Source organism: Stegodyphus dumicola, chromosome 2 (genome assembly GCF_044657685.1).
Source record: "Stegodyphus dumicola isolate Sdum_Otavi_A_Nest chromosome 2, ASM4465768v1".
In the NCBI taxonomy this organism is placed as follows: Eukaryota; Metazoa; Arthropoda; class Arachnida; order Araneae; family Eresidae; genus Stegodyphus; species Stegodyphus dumicola.
In genome coordinates, this window is record NC_140769.1 from 176,295,908 (window position 1) to 176,318,738 (window position 22,831).

The window sequence follows — 22,831 nt, forward strand, 5'->3', positions numbered from 1 at the left end:
CGGGAGTTTTTTTTTTTTTTTTTTTCATTTACAGACATATACACGTTTCGATCGCTTTGAAATCATTGAGTTTTTAATAAAAAATTCGTTTAAGTTTTACAAAATATGAAACAGACAATAAAACAAATTCCGAATTCAGGCTTCCAAATGTTCATATCAGGTGGAGGGCTACGTTATTCAAAATTTGATGGTTCTATGTACCTTTGTTTTTTCACAATGCAAGAAACATGCACACATTCATGCAGATACTTTATTATTTAATTTCTTGAAATGTAATAAAGGACGATTATATTTGGTGGCAACAATTTGAAAAGTGATTCAGACTCTTATAATGATTCAGAGCAGAATCCGGTTTTGCTTACAGTTCTTCTTGGCGAACGCTATTTGGGCTAATAAATAAAATATGAAGTTCTTTTTCACATTTTATTTATTTAATAGAGCAATTCAAGAGGTAAACTAATAAAGAATAATTAGAAATTAGATAATTAGAAAGAATATTTCTACTTAAAAGCAGAATTTTAGGTGCAAGCATTTAAATCAAATTTCTCTGGTAATAACGCCTTTTTTAATCCTTTTTCAATTATTCTTTATTTACTAAAAATTTCTTCTGTATATCAACAGAAAATTATGAAAAAAATTCTATAGCAGATTTCTATTCCTATTTAATCCGCCTCCATAATGGTTCTTAGTTTCTTCTTTCAAAATTTAAATTTCTATTCAGACCAAGTACAGATCCTTTATTTCTGCCACAAAACCATTCTTTCATATAAAACAGGATTTATGGATATTGGGAAATTGAGTTTCCTGGAAACGGGAAAGCATACCCGCAGGAAAAAAATTATTATTTAATAGAGTATGATTTCTGGAATTGAGAAAACATGATAATTGTTTAGGAATCTGTCCTTAATATAAAATTTTTACCTGAATATTTTAAAATGTAGACTGTTTATTTGAAGCTTAATGAGCTGTGACAACAGAAATCGATATTAAAGATTTGCGTTCAGTTCCAACATTAGTCATAAAGAAATTTCACCTTGCTCTTTGCATACCATAATGATCTAACTGATAGCCCCTTCAGCTATCATCGGAAGAATCGGAGTTTGAATCCCAGCGAGGTCATGGCTGATTTTTCGTCTTTCCTACTTCAAAAAACATAATAAACTCCATATGGTAAAATTACTTTATTGCACATTCATATAGTTAAGTAGTAATCTCTACTTATAATAAAAGAAACAGTCTGTCTGTGCTGCGCGTAAGCTAATAGACCGAGAGCTACGAAATTTGGTATAAAGGTGCATCTAGACAAGAGCCAGTGCACCTCGAAGCGATTTTTTCAAAATTCGAATCAGATTTTTTTTAAATTTTATCTTTTTGACTTTATCGCATCATTTTGAATAGTTTCATTATTTTAGAAATGTGGTTTTGGCAACAGTTTTTCATTCAATGCTTTGTTTAATGGACTGCTGACTGTTGAAAATATGAGGTAAAATGCTACTTTTTTTTCCTTATGATTTTTGGACACGCAAAACATGCACATCGCAATCTTCTTATTCTGACGCGCATGTGTCTCGCGAGGCACAGCAGAAAGAATTTTCTTTTTCCGCCCTTCTCTCTCTTTTTTAGCTAATGGCAAAAAATTTGTATATTTTGAATTATGTCATCCACAAAGTACAACTTTGATTGGTTATTGCTTCCTGATGGTAGTTTCATTCTTTTAGAAATATGGTTTTGGCAACAGTTTTTCATTCATTGCTTTGGATACTAGACTGCTGACAGTTTTCTGTTGAAAATATGAGATTTATTCCTTATTTCATTGTAATTTTTTGTATTATGTTTTAATTATATATAATAATTATATAAAATGTTTTGCATGTTTTTTTTAGGAAACAAAGTTTTTAACTTCCTTTATACCATTTGAACTAAAATTTTGCAACGGAAAATTGGTTAATTTATTTATTAGGATAATTAATATTTATATTTTGTGGGGGGTTTCCTTTATGAAGTTGTTCTGCAGAGTAGAATTCTGCGCAGTTTTTAAATTTTTGGTGTTCCCTTTAGTCATTTTCCCGGTACATTTAAAAACCAGACGAGGGCTGACGTAGCTGCTAGTTTATGAAAAAGCAAACTTACTATGTCTATGATTTGGCAAAATCTAAATTTAGAGACCCTACGTACAACAAACCTATAATACTTATATTATAAATATGTTTTTTTCTTTTTTCTTTTTTTTATATAGGATGAATTTTAATTTCAGTTCCTATTAATTTTTTCATGAATTTTCCATCTCCTTGTATAGAATTATTGTTTAATAATTTAAATATCATTGTTTACTAGCCGTTAATCAGTTGGCGCCGAAGTTGAATGATAGTTTCGTTTTTGAAATAACTTTAATAAATTCAACTACTAATAAATTTAAATATCCGTACAGAAACATCTAATAATGATCCGATAACATAGTTCAATTAAAAATAAGTATTCAAACAATTATAGGTCAGCTACAATCTAGCGACCGAATTTCAAGGACGACAACTCGAAAGCGTTGTGTTGCTAACGCAGAGCAACGAATAGATGTAAAGTAATGGCGAAACGTATGGAAAAAGACAATCATAAATATATTATGTACAGACATTAGGTTATTTCGAAGCAGGAGAGATGAAAAATGAGCATTGTTCTCGCTGGGACTGGAACCACGGACCTCTCGAATACGCGCCGAGTGTGCTGATCACTACACCACGAAGGCATGCTAAGAAGGTGGGAGAAATACCTAATAATTTGAGATAACAACTGAGCATTTTTTGTACTTATATATATTATTATAAATATTTTGCAATATTATATATTACAAATAAATATAATGTTATAATATTGTATTGTTATGCATATATAATTAATATTATTTCACAAGAATAAATAGTAGATCCGTAACAGTTAGTAATATTTTTACAATGCTTTACAATTAGCAGCATTTTTTCAGACAGAACTAGCATTTTACATTTTACTTCACTTAAGGATTTACAACAGGAGTTTTTAAAATAGATCACACAGGTAACAGCTTAACATTCAATTTTGCATAGTACTAGCGCCCTCTATTTATACAGTTAGAAGAAACAAACTACTCAACCTCACTTTGTTTAGCAAATGCTACACCACTTTCCAGGATACAAAATATGTGGTTCCAAGGTAAGTTAAAACTTACTATTTTCTTGCCTTTTAGGTATTATTTTTGTATTTTTATAGATTATATTTAGTTTATTTTGGTTTACACGCATAATGCGTGTCGGGGAAGTTTCCAATAGGCAAGGTTTCTAAATTACTTTGGATATCTAGTTAATTACATTAGAAATATACTTTAATTAATATTTTTATTTCCTACTCGATTTGCTTACTAAATTTCTCAAAATCTTTTAATAGTTAAAATTTCTTTTTTAAGCACTTCACTAAATTTGGTTTTACTTTGGTTTTGAATATTACTATACCCAACGTTATGTATATATTTATGTCATCCACAAAGTACAACTACTGGAAAAGGACAACTAAAACTAATATTAACCAATCATAGCTTGTCTCTAGAATCGCACCTACTTTAGTATAAATACCTCTAGCCAGCTAATTACGTCATTTTACTGCTAACTTCTACCTTGCTAATATCTCATGACTTTGCTTCTGTGAAATGCCTGCGTCATTCTTTTTTTTTAAAAAAAAACCATTGTGTATAAGAAATTATGGTAATTATATGATTAAAGAGTATGTTGTCTACGAGGAATTATTCTAGTTTTCCAGAAAATAAAAATTATAATTCAGTTTTGCATCAACCTCTTCCTCTCGCCCTACCACTCAGCCATAGCGACTGTGCTTCGAAATCATTACATATATATGTGTTTTACGTTATAGATTATTTTTAACTTTCTACCCTTGACTTAGAAATTGATTACATATATTGCATACATATTTGTCCAAAAATATTAATTTTTGCAAAATATATTTTCTCAAAATCATTTGTATATCATATTTCCGCAAAATGATACTTTTCGCAAATGTATATTGTATTTTTCGGCGAAATGACACTTTTCACAAAGTTTTATATTTCCATAAAATTATATTTTTCGCGTATTGAATGCACTGAGGAATACAAAATCTTGCATATAGCAACTCTGAAAACTTAGTAGTACATAAATTTATTCATAGTTTAACTATATTTAATCTGTTTTTGCTCTGAAGTCATCAATATTACCAGTATGTAAGGACTTAAGTTCCTATGCCCCCTTGCTTCATGGATTTCAATCATTTTTCAAAATTACCATTACACTAATTATAAATATTCCTTACTTCTTCAATATTATGTTTTTCACCAGATTCGCAACGAGTAATAGCTTTAGTGAATTACTTTCTTCGTCACTTTTCGTTTCTTTTGCTGCTTAAGAATTATATACGTTTTGAACCAAGACATCGTCAGTTAATTCTTTCACAATTAGGTTATTTTTATCGTTTTCAATCCATTCAATAATTTTGCTTTCTAAAAAGCCGATTAGCAATTGCTCGAAGGAAGACTTCATGGTTTTCAATAACTCAAAGGTGTTGTTCAATCTCTCATCAGTATTTTCTTCATCTTCAACAGAATTTTGCTTCGTGATATTTGGCCACAATTTTGCTTAATCTTTTAATAGCGTCCCGTTGTTTATGTATTTCCAAGCAATAGCACATGTAAAAATTGCATTTTTAGAATTGAATTGGAGGTTCTAATCCCGCTGCATGGGCGTTTTCGTGGTTTTCCCCATGTGTAACTTGTATACGAGCCAGTTTCCCTTAGAAAGTCCTCCACGAAGGCATCCCTCCCCTTAGGCAGATGGTTACGTGGTCAGAGCGGACAGTGGCTAAAGCAGACGCGTGAGGGTAGCTGGGTGGGCAGAGCGGACATTCGTGCACCTATTGTGTTGTTTCCCTATTCAGTTACATGTCATCTATTCTGTAGTTTCGAGCTTTGTACCTGCTGCAGAGATAAGCAATACTTTTAAGAGAAAAGGTTTTACTCATTTTCTCAGTAGATGTTTGATCCTTATGAAGTATGTATGTCGTTTTATAGCATCGAAAAAATCTGTGATGGAACCAAAAGCCATTTCAACAAAATTACTCTCTACAAAAAAAGGAAAATAATGTTTAGTTGTAGATGATTACCTACAGTGTTTACACCGAAAAAAAAAATTAGGAATGAGTTGGATATGTGTAAAAGAAAAGAAACATCGGTGTAAAGGAAATGTAAAGACAAATTTTCAACACGAAGTGCTGAAGAAAACTGAACATTCCTGCGTGCCCAACATTGCTGAGATCGAAGTTAAAAGGAAGTTCGAGACTTGCAGAAAACAAATCCGAGACGAAACATCAGTTCCCGTGCCCCAGATATTTCAAGAAGGACTTTCAGAATTATATCAGAAAGGTTATGATTTCTTAACTAAAATACCGACATACTCCAGTGCCAATACTGTTTTATGTAAAGAGAGGAGAAAGGCTTTGGGAACTACCAAAATCCCCTAAGTGCCAACGACATTCAGTTTGCAAACGATACACTTATGCTTTTTAATGGAGGAAATATCTTTCTTCGTTTAGACTTTCAATATGACCAAAGTAACAGGATATTAGTATTTGGAGGAGAAGAATCTCGGTACCTTTTGAAAAATGGAAAGATCTTTTTTCTTAGATGCAACATTTAAATGTTGTCCGAAACAATTTGCTCAAATATAGCAGTACAGCAACTGAGTCCAACGTTTATCCAGAGCTTTTTTGCATTTCTGCCTGATAAGACACAAACAGCTTAATCAATGTTTGGGGCGTAAGATACAAAAAATGGGTCTAGTAAAGGAATATAAAGAGAAAAGATATAAGAAATGTCTGTAGAATGATTTCTGCATTCTTTTCCAATAGAACAAATATATGATGCTTGGAGCATTATATGGGAAAAAACTTTTTAGCATTGATAAATTTAGCACATTCATTGATTATTTTGTCGAGCAGTGGATGGAAAATAATAATCACACACACACCTATGTATCCGCTCTGACCACATCCGCTAGCCACACCACCAGGCAGATAGCCCTAGTGTGCTTTGCCATAATTAAATAAACCAAACCAAAGAATTGAATTGAGCTTGGAAGTCCTTCTTGCTGTACTCAGAATTTAAGAAATTTTTCGAAAATTTAGTTTTAGATTTAAATAAAAAATTTTCGACAACTTCTTGATTGCAGCAATATTATCCAAATCCTGGTGAATAATTAGTGACAAATTTTCCCTTTATTCCACTATCAATGTTTTTATTAAGTTTTGAAAACATTCAGAATGGATGGAGGTAAAGAAAACAAACCATATACAAACGCGAAGTTTTGAACAAAATACTAACTCAAAATGATAAAAAGACGTCAATCAACTACCGAGCCTTTTCCAATATTTCCAAATAAAGTGTTAGTAGCGCTATCTTACGGCAGAAATATTAGGGAAAGGGACGCCATTTTATCAGATGTGCCGAACCATTGGATGTCCAGACTATCGGATTTTAACTGTTTCAGGAAACTGTTAATGCTGTGCCCTTGTCAATAATTACTTCTTTAAATAAGTACAGAAAAAGTCCTCCCTAATGAATGCATACTTGCCAGTTTCGCTTTCCTCGAGAAATGGCAGAACTCGCCAGTCATCTGAGAACTATGGCCTCATTACTGATAAAATGTCCTAAACTGCATGTACTCGAAACCATGAGATGAACAGGAATCCAGAGCTTAAATTGCGCCGGAGCCCAGCTCTGGTACTTCTCAATTTTTAAAATAAATTACAATTCTAGCTAGAGCGCACCGGAGTCCTAACTAAGATGAGCTCCGGTACTTCTTTTTATGAAACTGAACCACAATTTCAAGGGGAAAAAATAGAATTCCTAACGTTTTAGTTTAACAATAGGCAGATCTTGCAATACTCAGTTTCCCTAGAATTACGAACTCATGAGAACATGAGACGTTCACTCACATGAGAAGTCCCCTCACTCACATGCGGAAACCTTTCCCTTTAAGAAGGGCAATAAATTTGGGGGAGTTTGTTTAGAAACGCGTAAATTTCTCGCCATGCTATCGTATCTAGTGTATTGTTATCGATGGTTATAGTTATCCTCGCAGGAAGGAAAATTTGTGTTCTTAAATGTGCGTTAAGTGATAGCGAGTACAATAAGAGTGAAATACTGAGATAAAAGGCTCAGTGCTTCTATACATCGTCTTGCCACAGTATCCACTAATGTAACCAAATACAAGGAGCGAAAAGTGTAACCAGTAACTTTACATTCATTCTTAGGAGTCAGATTGAGGACTCATTTTACCCGTGACATACATCCGTTTAATGGCTATAATTATATCAGCAAAGAGCCCCGGTTAAAGAAAACGTTCTCTCTCACCAAGATTTCCCTCATTTTTTGTTTCCACTTACTTATACCCTAACGCCATCATTCTATTTTGCCCTGTTTTTAGCATTATCTTAATTTTCATCAGCTATACTTTAATAATGTTTAATTTTTGTGATGATAAAAGAACTTTTTACCCTACGATCAGAACTTAAATTGGGCCGGAGCTCATCAGCTCCCGGCTCCGGTGCTTCTTAGTTTTTGTAAAAAATCATAATTCTAGCCAGAGTGCACCAGAGCTCTAAACAAGAAGGATGCTGCACTTGTAATTGAATATTGTAATTGTGGGTTTATGTAATTGAATAACAATTTCAGTAGGAATTCTATCTCGAAAATTTTATTTTTAGCAATAAAGTTATATTATAAATCGCTTATTAAATTTTAATTTATATCTTTACATTTAATTTAATTTTAAATATTTAATTGCTGTAATCTTTAATTATTGAAATCTTTCAATAAATAATTAATTAATTATCTAATAATAATCAATTAAATTATAATTAATTATATATAATTATTGATTAAATAACATTTAATAAACATTAATTAAATAGCTATTAATTAATTTGATAATAATTGACTATTGAATTTTAAAATTATTAATGAGTTTAATAGTCGTTTTATTTATTTACTCTTCTTCTCTATTTGCCGACGGTCTTCCATAGGGCTCCGGCACTTCTAATTTTAGAAATTAACCCCTGCAGTAATCGAATTATGTATCGGTCTTTAATCAATTCCACTGTTAATCACAATAAAAATCGAAGCATTGTTTTCTTTTTTATATGAAAAAAGCTTAGGTAAACAAATCAAGCATTTTATGAAGCAAACCTACAATTCTAAATCTACCATAGACTTTAAGTTTGAATATTCTGTCTGAAGAAATAAGTAGAAAAGATAGTGTTGATTAAAGAGATTTCGAATTTATAGTAATTTAGCTGTATCTAATGCAACAAATGCTTGCAAAATTTAATTTAAAAATACTCGTTGACAAATGTTAAAATATCTGATGTGGACACCAGATGACTTCCTTGTACGGTCTCTTAAATTATGCACATTTTTTGCTGCATTTCATTTAAACTTATTTCCTCGAATTTCACTAGAGATATATTTCTCATTCAATTGATTCAGTTCTCATTTTGCGGCAAAGCATAAATGCATAAATGCTCAAACCACCTTCATAAAAAATTTTAAAATACAGAAAAATCTAAAAAACCAAATACAGTTAAAAAACAATTATTACAATTAAAATTAGAGTTTCTACGCAAAAACAAGGAATTCGGCGAGCGGGTAAGAAGGCAGATTTTTCGGTGCACAAAATTACTTTTGGTCCCACTTGGCAAAATGACATTCAAGGTTCAGAAACTGATTTAAATCACTATTCTACTCAGTTTCAAATGTAAGCAAATGGAACTTAGTTTGACTTAACTCGCCATGTATACTTTTAAATTTTTGATAATTCTACAACTATTGCATGCAGATTACTTAAACGCACAAAAAAACCCTAACCGGAGCATAAAAACCACACACACACACACACACACACACACATATATATGATTACAGAAAGGAGAACAAACTAAAAATGACTTTTGTGGTCAAAAATACGCTTAATACGCTTTTCATTTGTGAGTATTCTGGTGATTATTTCGTTTATTTTATATTTAAACTTTTCATTGCACTTTATTTTAACTTTGTTAAAAAAATTTTCGCCGGAACCACAGTAACGCAGCAACTTTTAAGCGGAAACATTAAGAATTTTCTTTTTACCTTATATATATATGTGTGTGTGTGTACGATAGGTGCAGTCGATAGCAACGAAAAAGTGAGGAGCACAAATACATGTTATAGCTGTCCCCATATACCAAATCCCAACTTTCTGACGTTTTCAACGTACCTGCAGACATAAAAAACAATCTCCTCTAAATAAATTTTACAGTTCTTTTTGACACAAACCGTCAAGTTATTTTGTTCATATGTACAGATGTCACGCAAAAATATTGTTCGAATGGTTTCGAGACCAGTTGAAATATATATTTTCGTTGAAATATGATACCCCAAATTTTTCGCGATAATAATACTTCCTTTACTTCGTGCAAGGAAGCAAAAAGTACCAGTGCAAAAGTAACAATAAAAATAATTGTGAAACGTTGATGTTATAAAGGTTTAAGAGACTTTTTCATTTTCCTCTATGAATTCATGAATTTTCTGAAAAAGAAAACCTCAGTTACATCAAATTCCAATATTGAAATTTCATATTACCAATTCTGTGACACATAGTACCTATTGAAATCGTATGAAAACACTGAATCATAATAAGTAGCTTTATTGCATACCTTTTGTAACACAAATGTGTAAGAGAAATCAAGGTACCCCAGCCACGTACACGATTTTTCATACAAATACATAAATATTTACAATGCATTTTTGATGTAAAAGTAATAAAATAAAAATGAATATGCGCGGTGAATTTTCACGAGCACTGATTATTCATAAAATGTATTTACCATTTCGTTTGTGGAAAATAATTCTTCCAGGTTGCATAATACACAACAATAAGTCATTCCGAAAAGCAGAAATTTCTTCTTGCGTACATGAATAGTAGAATATCACGAAAGTTTACTGAAGAAAGAATCTGTTCGTATAGCACAATACATTATCTTCAAAATAAAGAATGTAGTCATGTTTTGTGGATGTATAGTTAGAAAATATAGTCTTAAAGCTTTTTAATATTCATCATCGTTAAGCCGAACTGTCTTTTCATAGTTGCCAACAACATAAAAATTTAATAGTTATAATCTCTAGCTCGGAATAAAATTTTTTACACATAAAATAAAGAAACATTTTCTTGAAATGGTTTGTTAAAATAGTCAGAGTCTAGAACTTGAATGACAGCAGTTAGGTTAGATTCTTTGACTATAAATAAGCATATCTTGCCTGAGACCTGAGCTATCTGCCTAAGAGAAGAGATGGCTTCATCGAGAACTTTTTAAGGAAAACTGGATTGCATTCTTGTTGTACATGAGGAAATCCGCGAGAAAAAAATATGCAGGCCAGCCCGTTCACTTGGACTCAAAGCCAAGTTGAAAGCATTTAGCGGTCTTAATTCCTCAGCCGCTGGTGGGGCTTATCTATGAATCTAACCTAACCTAATTGCTGTCATTCAAGTTCTAGATCTCTCACTGTTTTAACAAACCATTTCAAGAATATGTGGTGGGGCTTTTAAACAATAATACTCAAGATTTCAATGTATGTATATAAGTGTAATTTTACTTTCATATAAAAAATGTATAAATGGTCAAAATTTAATACATTCTTTTCTCTGTATTTTATGGACGACAAAAGATTAAATATATTTGTTTATCAGTTTGAAGCAGAAATTTTCGTTTTTTTGTTATGTAAAAAATACGATGCCATCTTATTTTCCGTAAACTTTATAGTAAATCATTTTGTTAAACGAAATTATATTCTGATAGAAAAATATTTTTCTGTAATGTTCTGGGGTTCTTTGCAGACTTTTTCGGTACTTGCGTATTATCCCGTCGAACCTGAAACTGTCGCCAAGCAACACAATTTAGCGCCAGTTATGGATAAGCGTAACTTAAAAAGACCCTCATCACATCTGGGTGATTCTCTAGTGGTGTGAAGTATTTAATTACGGCAAAGCACACTAGGGTAATCTGCCTAAGGGGAGGGATGCCTTCGGGGAGGACTTTCTAAGGGAAACTGGCTCGTATACACGTTATACATGGGGAAAACCACGAAAACACCCATGCAGCCAGCCCGTTCGCGGGATTTGAACTTCGGACCGAACTACCAGTGTTCAGCGACTTTACCGCTCGGCCGCTGGTGGGCCTGAGTGATTCTCTGATTGATTCTCTATAAGATACCTTATAGAACAAGGATATAAACACTTTATAAACAAGGGTATAAATTAACTGTTACTGCTGAAATTTATTCTTGCATTTTGGAAAAAATATATTCAAGATTTGGGACCTGCCTTCTGCCAAACAGCAACCAGTGGATTATTTTCAGTCATGGGATTAAAAGAAAAAAATATGTTGAAGACCATAAGATCAGCAGAATATCGTCGACAAAAGAATAATAGATTTTAATAATTACCTACCCAAAATTATTTGTACTCATTGCGTTCTGCACAGATGTTTTGGAAAAGGTGAGGATTTGCCCAACCTGCGGCCGAGCGGTAAAAGGCGGTGAATACTGGTACCTCGGTCTGGGGTTCTAGACTCGGCAAAGGGCTGGTTACATGAGCGTTTTCGTGGTTTTCGCCATGAGTAAAATGGATATATCACCGTTTTCCTTAGAAGGCTCTCCACGGAACATTCCTCTCTTATTCTGTAATGCCTAACGGTGAAATACGTAAAAAATGAAAAAAAAAAAAAAAAGGCAAGCCTCCCCCCCCCCAAAATAAAATCTGAAAGGTTTTAAATTACGTCCAAACGGGCGTTTTTTTACGTTTTGTGTGTTACCTTTATTTATTAAATATTATGTTCTTTGCACTTAAACCATAAAATTCAGTTCAGTAGCAACGTCGCAAAATAATTTTAAAATGAGCATATCTTTAGAATTTCAGATACACCGTTCCGCGCCCGCTGGAGATAAAAAAAATTTTTCCCGTGCCGTAGAGTGTTGTCATTGCTCGCTTTTAAATCGTTGAGTTTGTTACTCAAAAATTTGTTAAAGTTTTACAAAATATGAAATCGATAATAAAACAAATTTCAAATTTGGTCTTCCACATGCCCATATTCGTAGGAGGATTACGTCATTCAAAATTCGATCGCTCTATGTACTGTTGTTTTATCATAATGCGAGAAATAGACATACATTTATGCGGATTTTTCATTATTTAATTTCTTCAAATATACTGCAGGACTCTAACATTTGGTAGCAACAGTTTGAAAAGTGAAACGGACATTCATAGTGATTCAACGCAAAATTGGAAAGCGAAAACAATAGTCATTCAGGGAGAAAGCCCCTGTGGACTGAAAAAAAAAGGTCTTAATAAAAAAGTGGAAAATCGACAAAAGCAATTTTAGGAAGCAGAAAAAAAGGGGAGTTGGTTGAATATTGATTTAGTAAATAAAGACGTTTCAATTCCTTCAGAATTCCAAGAGAACAACGATTAGCACAACTTTGGCGAGATCTCCCTCAACGTTTTTGGATCGAAGATAGTTACCTGTCTTACCACTGTTTTCTTAAAAAATAGTAAAGCTAGACGAAATGCCCAGTTTTTGTCGAAAAGAAATTCTTGTTTTAAAAAATAAACAAATTGTAAAATCCTAAAAAACAAATGTATTTATTATAAAACGCTGACTTTGCAGTTAATTACTACATGCTCAAGTTCAGATGGATAGAATAAAAACATTTCATTTTACAATTTATAACTGTATTAAATGTATACAATGAAGAACAATGATCAATATTGCTTATTTTCATAGGAAAAGTATTAAAATACTTTAAATACCAGAATAATGCAACAATATGATACGTTATGAAATAGAAATAATTCTAGAAAAAGGGAAATAAATATTCAAACAGTTTTATTCAAATCACTCAAATTCATTTTTTTATGGTTAAAGTATCTACCATTCATTTCATTAAAAGTAAAAACATCGAAGTTTCTGCGGCCATATTTCGAAACACTGAAGAGATTCCACATACCTTTTATTTATTATACACATGCATTTGTTGATCATTAAAAAATACCTATTTTTAAAACTTGAAAACCTATTTATTATAATTATATATTTATAATTATAAACCTATTTATTATAAGAGTAAACAAAATTATATTTACTATTTAATTTCATTAATATTTTAAGCACATACAAAAGTTATTATTAGGATTTCAAAAGATTGTTATTACGAGAAATATTGTTATTATTATTGGAAATATGCTTTACATAAACTTATTTAACACGAACTTATTTAATTCGTAATTAATATTCATGGGTAGCATAATAATCACAACATCGAATAAAAATAATAAAAATGTTTATCATAGCATCAGACATGAAATAAGATATAATTTGAAAGAAAAAAAATCATATGAAGTAACTATATTCAGTAGAATAAATAAATTTTAAAAATTAAAAATTAGAAATTTCATCTTACCTTTCTGAATTTCTAATTCATTTTCAATCAAAGTTCTTTTTATCTTATTGCGTTTCAGAATACTATTTAACACTACGCTGATAAAAAAGTAAATATAAATGTTTGACTTTCCTTAAATCTGAAAAGTCTACTCTAAAATTGTTTGCAACAAGTCTTTCTTCATCGACTTCTTATGTAAGTAAATTTTCTGTTCTCTTTCACCTCTCCATTCTCTTTTTATCTTTTTATTAAACTATAAAAAAAAAAATTAAAAAAAAAAGTAGTAGAAAAAGAATTTCTGGATATTTGCAAATATTTTGCGAATTATTATTATAGAAATAAAAAAAAAAAAAAAACAGTTCACCAAAATATACGTTACATAAAATTATTTTCCTGCTAATGTTTCAAGTGAAAATTTTTATCTCCTGACAAACTCAGAAAAACAATTCTTTTCTTTTGAACGCGAAAACAGTTCTTTTCCAATTTGCGCGTTCTCACGCTTGCATGGCAATTCACATGCTACAACAATTCGAAATGCGACTCAACGTTCATATATATACATATATATATGCACAACTAGATAAATCGTCTGAGCAGCAAGAGTGTGTGAAAGCCAGTTGTATCTGAGCATCAATTGGGCTGAGTTGTCATATCCGCTGTGTGGTTGGTGAACAGAGGAAGCACCTAGTTGGCGGACGTAACCTGTGACGTCACACACCTAACCCCCTCGCCCTGCTCCCTTCTTCGCATCTCGGATTCTGCTTTTCTTGTCCGGATTTGAGATGTTGGAAGGGCTGTGGTTATCACAAGGATCTCAGCTCCGTTACGTCGCAACAGATAGCTTCACTAGTTGACACGAATGATCCGAGCGAAAAGGTAATCCGAGCTCCTTGTTTGAAGTCACATGTCAGAAAGGACTGCATTACAATTCAACTTTCTTTTTTCCTTTTTAGTGCAATCTATCTCAGATTTAAATAATTGTACAGTAACAGCCAATAAGGCTTACAATATTGCATTACTCTATTAAGAGCTTAGAACTTCGATTTAAATGTCACTCTGATGATCTTAACTAAATTTATGTTCTTTTTACAAAGATAGATACAAACTTATATTACACTGAATAAAATATATACTAGTAAGAATTCTTTACCCCACTACATCTGTACCACAATTTTTAATGTATGGTATCAGAAAATATGTTTTCCTTTTTACAATTATGAAGCAAAAGTTCATGAAGGATATATAATAAATTGGGTATGATAGAAATTAAATACATTTTACATTACTCCCTCCTTTTAGCATACCTTCGTGGTGTAACGGTAACACACTCGGCGCATATTCGAGAGGTCCAGGTTCGAGTCCCAGCGAGGGCACTGCACATTTTTCACATAGCCTGCTCCAAAATAACCTAATGACTCTCTATATTGATCAGATATATGGTAAAAAATAAAATAAACGTTTAGATAACTAAGACCATTTATTGCTCTTAAATCATTCAGTCTGTAAAACACTTAAAAATTTATTTGGTTTTAAAGATAAATTGAAGATCTTTGTAAAATAGCAATGATTTGGGAATTGGCTATTTGCAAGGCAGTGTGGGAGATAAAAAAAGGATCTTAAGTTTTGTGTTGCCAATAAGCTAATATAACATAAGGGTCACACAATTTTGGAAAGATTCTGTAAAAGACGTTTCTAGTATCACAATATTGTATTCAAAAAGGCAGAAAAGCCTAATTTATACATAAATATTTTGTAAAATTTGTAGAAATTTAATGATTTACATATTGAATAAATTCCGTAGGTTATTTATATGATAATCTAGAATATCAATATCATCAAAGTAGTAATCAAAGTATTATTTGCAGGCTATCCAAATTTCTTGCCCTTTTCCCTAAGCCTGATATTTTTCCAAATATCTGACTTCTATCTCCAGAATTGCATAAGCATAAAAAGATAATTCGGTAATCATGAAAAACCTAAAGGACTACATAATACGTCAAAGTTAGAAAACTCAGCGTAGTAGATTAGACTGAGGCTTGTAATGTTTCAAGTAATAAGTTTAAAAAATTATCTTGTTGGCCTACTTACTCCTTATTACATAGCCAATACTTCTGTGTTAAATAGAAGATTTAACACAGGAGGTTAAGAAATAAGATTTAATAGAAGATTTTACTTACCACTGTAGTGTTTCCTGCCATTATTTTGTTAATATCATGGAATTAGAGTAAGTGCTGCATTTTACTTGAAAAAGTGAGCAATAGCATATGTTGAAACTCGTCTATCGTGATACTATATATGAAATTTCTTCCAGTTAGATGTGGAAGTGAATTCTTCCGTAATTTTCAGATAATTTTTCTTCAGCCTTTCTAATAGGTATATCCAAGTAAAAAGTGGAGAAATTAAAAGCTGAATGATTATCACTCCTCATTTAAAAGTGAAGTGATAAAAGTTTGGCCCTAAGACAGCATAACATTATGTTTTATACCCTTTTTACTTCCTTTTGCGAAGTAAAGGAGATATTGAAATCGCAAAAATATTTGTGTATCATATTTCAAAGAAAATATTAGTTTTCACAGCTCCCAAATCCATTTGGAGGCTGATGAGTAACATCTGTACGTACGGACAGAATGAAGGACTCTTTGTTTCAAAACGGATTGTAAAATGGATTTAAAATGAATTCAGAAGATATATTTTTTCCTGATGTCTGTACCTACGTAAGTACGTATGTATGTCGCTAACTCAAAAATGAGTAACTGTAGAGCTTTGAAATTTTGTTCATGAGACTTCTACAGAATGTAGTTGTGCAACCCCCATTATCTTTGCAATCGGTCGCATCAAACCTATATGTGTAAGATATAACAAAATACGATGGCTGCTTTAAGAATAATTTGGCGACCTCAAAATTAACTATTCTTGATTTTATGCTCTTCTCCTACATTCACCTGTTCTCTTAAATTCAAGATCTTTCCAAATTACATAACACTGCTTGAAAAAGACAACTAAAACTAAATTAACCAATCACTGCTTAGATTCACATATGTACCTACGCAGTATAAATACTGCTTCGCGAGGAACAATGTTAATTTTTTCCTGGCTTCTGTCTTGTAAAGATCTCCACCCTGCTTATGCTTTTTCCTGCTTACGTTGTACTTGTAAGACCAGTCTGCATAAACATTGATTGTATTCAACGATTATTAAAAAATAGTGATTTGACATGTGTAAAAATAAAGATAATGATTCTTCAATTCACTTTTGTCAAAGTCTTATTTCTGCCTTTTCCATTCAGCCATGTCTACAGTCAGAAGTTAAAGTAACAGATTCACGACTGCCCACGTAAATATTACATATATATAGCCACTCTGCTACCCGGCTCGGTGAGTTCAGGTTTTTATTCTTATATGATGGTAAACGGTGCATTTTTTGCTTTAAAAGTGATTGAATTATGTTGTTCTTACGTTCCGGTTAAGTTTTTTATGCCTTTTGTTAATCGGTTAAGGATTTTATGCTTTTAATTAACAAAAATTTAAAAGTTAAGTGCATCTAAGCCTAACGATACCATCTGTACATATGTTCTTTGAAAGTCGTTCATATCTAGAAATTGTTAAAATTTTTCCAATGTACTTTAAAATCTGATATTTTTAATATCCATGGATGGCTTAGTGTCTTTCCTATTGTGAATAGTTACTTTATACCAAACTTGAAAAGAGTTTCATTCTTTTTGAACTACCCTGCAAGAAAAGGAAAGCACACCTTTTTTTAAATAAGTTTTATAACATAGCCATGATATAGGATTTTGGTTAAATTTCCAATTTTTATGCAGAAATTTAATTGTAATTTAAAAAAATTAATTTGAGTGTTGTCTTAACAATTGTGTACATAAAGAAGTCCTTATTTCCTGGAAACGATAAAGTGTGTAACAAAGAAATATTATTATATCAATATATGCAGATGAAACTTAATTTAACAGTTGAAAAAAGCCTTCCAGAAGTTTCGATGTAAAATAATTTATCAAATACATTTAATTTAATGTAAATCTATACTTACTAAAGCAGATATAGCTGATTGCATGCAGTGAGTCCACTGTCATATGGAATAGATAAATCAGTTACTAAAATTTATATTTAACAAAAAAGTGTTTAACCTGGATAGTCACAGATCTTGGTCTTTCCACTTTATACGATGTTCGCAGTATCTGAATGGTTACAGCCGAAAATATCGCGGACGAAAACGTGGCGGAGAAAGCAACGCAAGGAGAAAATATCGTGAGAGAAAAACTACAAAAGATGAAAAACATCGTAGCTCTAAATCATCGTAGTACAAAATATGCTCGTCGAAAATAAAGCTGTTCAAAAACTTCGCAGTTTAAAAGATCTTGTCGAAAATATCATGGTAAAAAATAAAGCACCTGCAAATCATCGCACGATGATAACATTGCTGACATACTTTTACCTCATGCAGTTACCTTCCTCTTTGTATTCTTTTTTAAATTATATTTTTTATGAAAAGTAAATAGAACTTAATAAAAAAGAAATTTTTTTCAGCAAAAATTTGTTAGTTATTTCAAAAGTAAGCAATGTAAAAGTAAAAATATTCCTCTTTCCTTCTAGTGCTCACAAATCATCTTGCGAATATGTACTTCCAGCTTAAGCCTGAAAAACATGTCTGAGATATTATCATCATGCGATGATTTGTAAATGCTGTAATTTTTACCACGATATTTTCGATGACGATAATTTTAAACTGCGAAGTTTTTGAACCGTTTTATTTTCGAGGAAATATTTTAGACTACGATGTTTTATGTTTGCTTTCTTTTTTCCTCCACGACGACTTCGTTCGTGATGATTTTGCCGCGGTGATTTCGGTGGACAGCATCTAAAGACACAGGTACAGGTAAAAGCATGGGGGACACCAGCGAGGAACATCGGGCAAATGGTAATGCCTTCCCATACTAACTGATTCAAAAAAAATATGCTTGCTTTATAAGAATTTACAAAGGAAGGTTGAGAAAATGGGCAGCTACAGTGAGTCCCAAAATTGAGGGTACACTTAATGCTAACTTAATTTGTAGGCTATTAAGAATATAAATTATTATGCAAGTTTTCCTAGTTTTGTCCCATTAAAAAATATACATTTGTCTTCTTAACTACACAAAAAATAAGTTATAAAACTCCGTTAAAAAATATTATATTACTTAAACGAAAATCTTCAACTTCTGAAAGTCACAAAATTGAGAGTACACTTCTTAAATGACAGTAAAAATAAAACTACCAGTTAAATTTTAAAAATAATTTGTATTTAAGATTTATACAAAAATACAACCTTTTAGTATCCAAATATTCCAAATTTGAGCTTATTACCTTTCTGCATTATATTCGAAGTCCTGCATTATATTCGAAGAAATTAAGTAATGAAAAATCTGTACATTTGTATATTTCTCGTAATGTATGTATATTTCTCGCATTGTGATAAAACAACGGTTCATAGAGCCATTGAATTTTGAATGACGTAATCCTACTGTGAATATGGGCATGTGAAAGCCTGAATTTGAAATTTTGAATTTGTTTTATTATCGATTTCATATTTTGTAAAACTTTAACGAATTTTTGATTAACAAACTCAAGGATATCAAAGCGAGCAATAGCAATCTTGCAGAGAAAAAACATTGTTATCTCCAGCGCGTGAGACTCTGTATCTGAAATTCTGAAGATATGCTCATTTTAAAACTATTTTGCAATATTGCTCTTGAAATGAACTTTATGGTTTAAGTGCGTAGAACGTGATATTTAATAAATAAAGGTAACAGACAAAATTTTAAATAAACGCCCCTTTGGACGTAATTTAAAGTCTGAAACCTTTCAGATTTTTACTTTTATTTCTTTGTTTATATTTTATGATTATGCATCAAGTATCGATGAAAAAATACTATTTCAGAGAATCCACTCGATTAATCTAAGTTAAAACTAGGACTGTATAGGTTGATATAGTTACCATTAAATAATGATACAGAATTGATTAAAAAATATGAATTAAGCTTTTATAATCGCATAGCTAGGTGTATTTGAACAAAAAATATTTACTTTAATTTGTTAATATAATATATCGAGAACAAACAATCATACATAAAACAATATTTTAACATAAAAAATCTGAGACAAACCATGGTTTATTTACTGAGTGTTTCCTCTTCTAGTAAAATATATTTTCCTAAACCATTACTTATTAGTGCGATGTAAGGTTCATGGAGATTTCTTTAACAAGTGCCATGAAGTGTGCAGAAAGAAACTGATAATTTGTTACAATCAGTAACATAAATTCTTAACACACAAGACCATTGCCCGAGTGGTTAAGACCCCTGAATAGTGAAACTTTTCTAGATTCAGTCTTAAGTGTGTAAATCTCTAATAAATCAGACTGGATCGCAGTTAAAGTAATAAACAGAGGAACGTTCTTCCACACAACATTTATTCACGAACACCAAAGACGAACTGATACATATACATAATTCGATCGCAGTTAAAGTAATAAACAGAGGAGCGTTCTTCCACACAACATTTATTCACGAACACCAAAGACGAACTGATACATATACATAATTGACATCACAGTTTCTTTTTACAAACACTACCGCCATCTATTGGCGATCTATGGATACACAATCCTAAACTTAACACTCCCCCCCATGCATCCGTTACGGATGCATCAATTTTATTGAACTTCAAGATTATAAAGTCTTTCAATTGGTCTTCTAACAACACCCTTATCCAACTGAATCTCACAAGATCTAATTCTATCATCTCTTCCATGAAATAATTCCTTAATCCTACCTATCTTCCAGTTACAGCGTTTCACATTATTTTCTCGTACAAGTACAACATCATTAATTTTAAACACGGGAGAATTCTTTGGAGGTTTTGAAAACATGACTGATCTTAATTCTAACAAATATTCTTTATAAAACCTTTTCCAAAAATGCTCTAATGTTAATTGCCTATGCTTCCATCTTTTAATCAACTGAGATCTTGTAGATTCTAGTTTAGATTCAGGTGAAGGTAAAACAGTTAATCTAGATCCAGTTATAAAATGAGATGGTGAAAGAGGATCAGGTTCATTGTATACATACGTTATAGGTCTAGAATTAATAACAGCTTCAACTTCAACTAAGACAGTATACAGTTCTTCATAATATGAAGAAGCTTTACCTAAGATACGTTTTAAACAAGTTTTTACAGATCTTACCAAACGTTCCCAGAATCCGCCCACCAAGGAGCACCTTCTACAATAAATTTCCATTCAAACCCATTTTTACCAAGGAAATTTAGAACCTTTATATCTTTACATAATTTATACAAATATTTTAATTCACGATCAGCAGTCTTAAAGGTTTTAGCATTATCAGAATATATAACTCTACAAATACCCCTATGTGCAAAAAATCTACGTAAGGCTTGAATGAAACACTCTGCACTTAAATTTGATAACAATTCTAAATGGACTCCTCGAGTCACTGCACAGGTAAACAATGAAATATACACTTTTGTACCATCCTTTAAATACAAAGGGCCAGCGAAATCTATTCCACTTACCTCAAATGGTTGAACTTTCTCCACTCGATCAGCAGGAAGAGGAGCCGATATCTCGTGTCCAGCTTTAGCATTATATTTTTTACAAAATCTACAATCATGTAACACAGAATTTACAAAACATCTGGCTTTTAAAATCCAAAATTTCCCTCTTACTTGCACTAAAGTTTCATTTACACCACTATGAAGTACCTTTTCATGACAATTCAAAATAATTAAACGAGAAAAATAATTATTTGATAATATTATAGGCTGAATTTCATCGACATCTAATGATGATTTCACTAATCTACTTCCAACTCTTAAACAACCCTTTTCATCCATTACTGGATTTAACCCAAACAATTTGGAATTATGAGACAATGGTTTTTTACATTTAACATCATTCAACTCTTCAAAAAAATACTCACCTTGTGATAAGATAATCCAATAACACATAGCATTACATATTTCATTTTTGGTCACAGGACCAATCACTCTATTCTGTGACTTTAAATTATTAATGAATCTAAATACATATGACATGACTCTTAAAAGTTTACCTAAGTCACTAAAGTTTTCTATTTTTAACACAGATTGTAAAGGTTGAACACTGCTAGTAACTTGAGCCACAACTCTTTCTTCAACACTATCTACTATGCTACAATGCTTGTTCACTTTAGGCCAATTTATTTCATCTTGATGAAGCCATGGAGGTCCACGCCACCACACTTGATCTACTATAAGATCACTCACTTTAACACCGCATGTAATTTTATCGGCTGGATTATCTGAGCCAGGACAATGATGCCACATGCTCGGGGATGTTTTGTCTTGAATTTCAGACACTCGATTTTGTACGAATGTTTTCCATCGCCGTGGTGAGTTCTTTATCCAATGAAGCACAATAAGAGAATCTGTCCATAAATGAATCTTAGCTTGAGTAAAATGCACATGGACTGTAGTTACAAGTCTTGCACCTAACACTGCTGCCATGAGCTCGAGTCTTGGTAAAGATAATTTTTTCAGGGGTGTCACTCTGCTCTTGGCTATCACTAAACTTATTCCACAATATTTTAAGCTACGGAATTTCACGTACACTGCTGCTCCGTAAGCACTTTGAGATGAATCACAAAACAATGTAGTTCCAGTGTTTCAGGCGTTTCATCAACATCACGAAAATACCACCGAGGTATCTGGATATTAGGTAGATCACATAGTTGCCTATACCATTTATTCCACTTGTCTTGCAATTCTGGTGGGATAATTTCATCCCAATCAACACCTTTCAACCATAAATCCTGAAACAGAACTTTTGCTTGAATAACATATGGAGCAAGAAACCCAACAGGATCGAAGATTTTTGAAGCAGCTTTTAAAATACAGCGTTTAGTTTGGTCATTTGACTGGATGAAATCAATAACGTCTTGTGCATTAAAACAGAAGATATCCTTAATTGTATCCCATTGAAGTCCAAGAATCTTTGAGGGGGAATCACAGTCAGGCAATTTAAAGCTAACGAAGTTGTCACTTGATTTATACTGGTTTTTTACTGTACCCGAATTAGAATTCCATTTGGTCAAAGTCATTGATGCCTTTTTCATTATATCATTGGCTTCATGATATATCTGTATAGTTTCCTCCTCCGTATCTGATCCACAAATAAAATCGTCAACATACATGAAGTTTTCTAACATTTCTACAGTTCTGGGATGGATGTCTTCAAATTTCTTTA

General features: G+C 31.9%; 1 protein-coding gene across 3 annotated transcripts in view; it reads right to left on the minus strand.

Annotated features, from left to right (window-relative positions):
- The window catches only part of LOC118186983 (sodium-dependent dopamine transporter-like), a 388,447-nt gene extending 374,278 nt beyond the window's left edge, over nucleotides 1-14,169 (minus strand). For 2 of the 3 annotated variants that reach the window (XM_085811463.1, XM_085811465.1), the window contains exon 1: nucleotides 13,559-14,169. The gene's annotated coding sequence lies outside the window, so the exon portion shown is untranslated. The remainder of the gene's footprint in view (nucleotides 1-13,558) is intronic. The other variant, XM_085811464.1, reaches the window with a different exon arrangement.
- Between the last annotated feature and the right edge of the window lie 8,662 nt (nucleotides 14,170-22,831).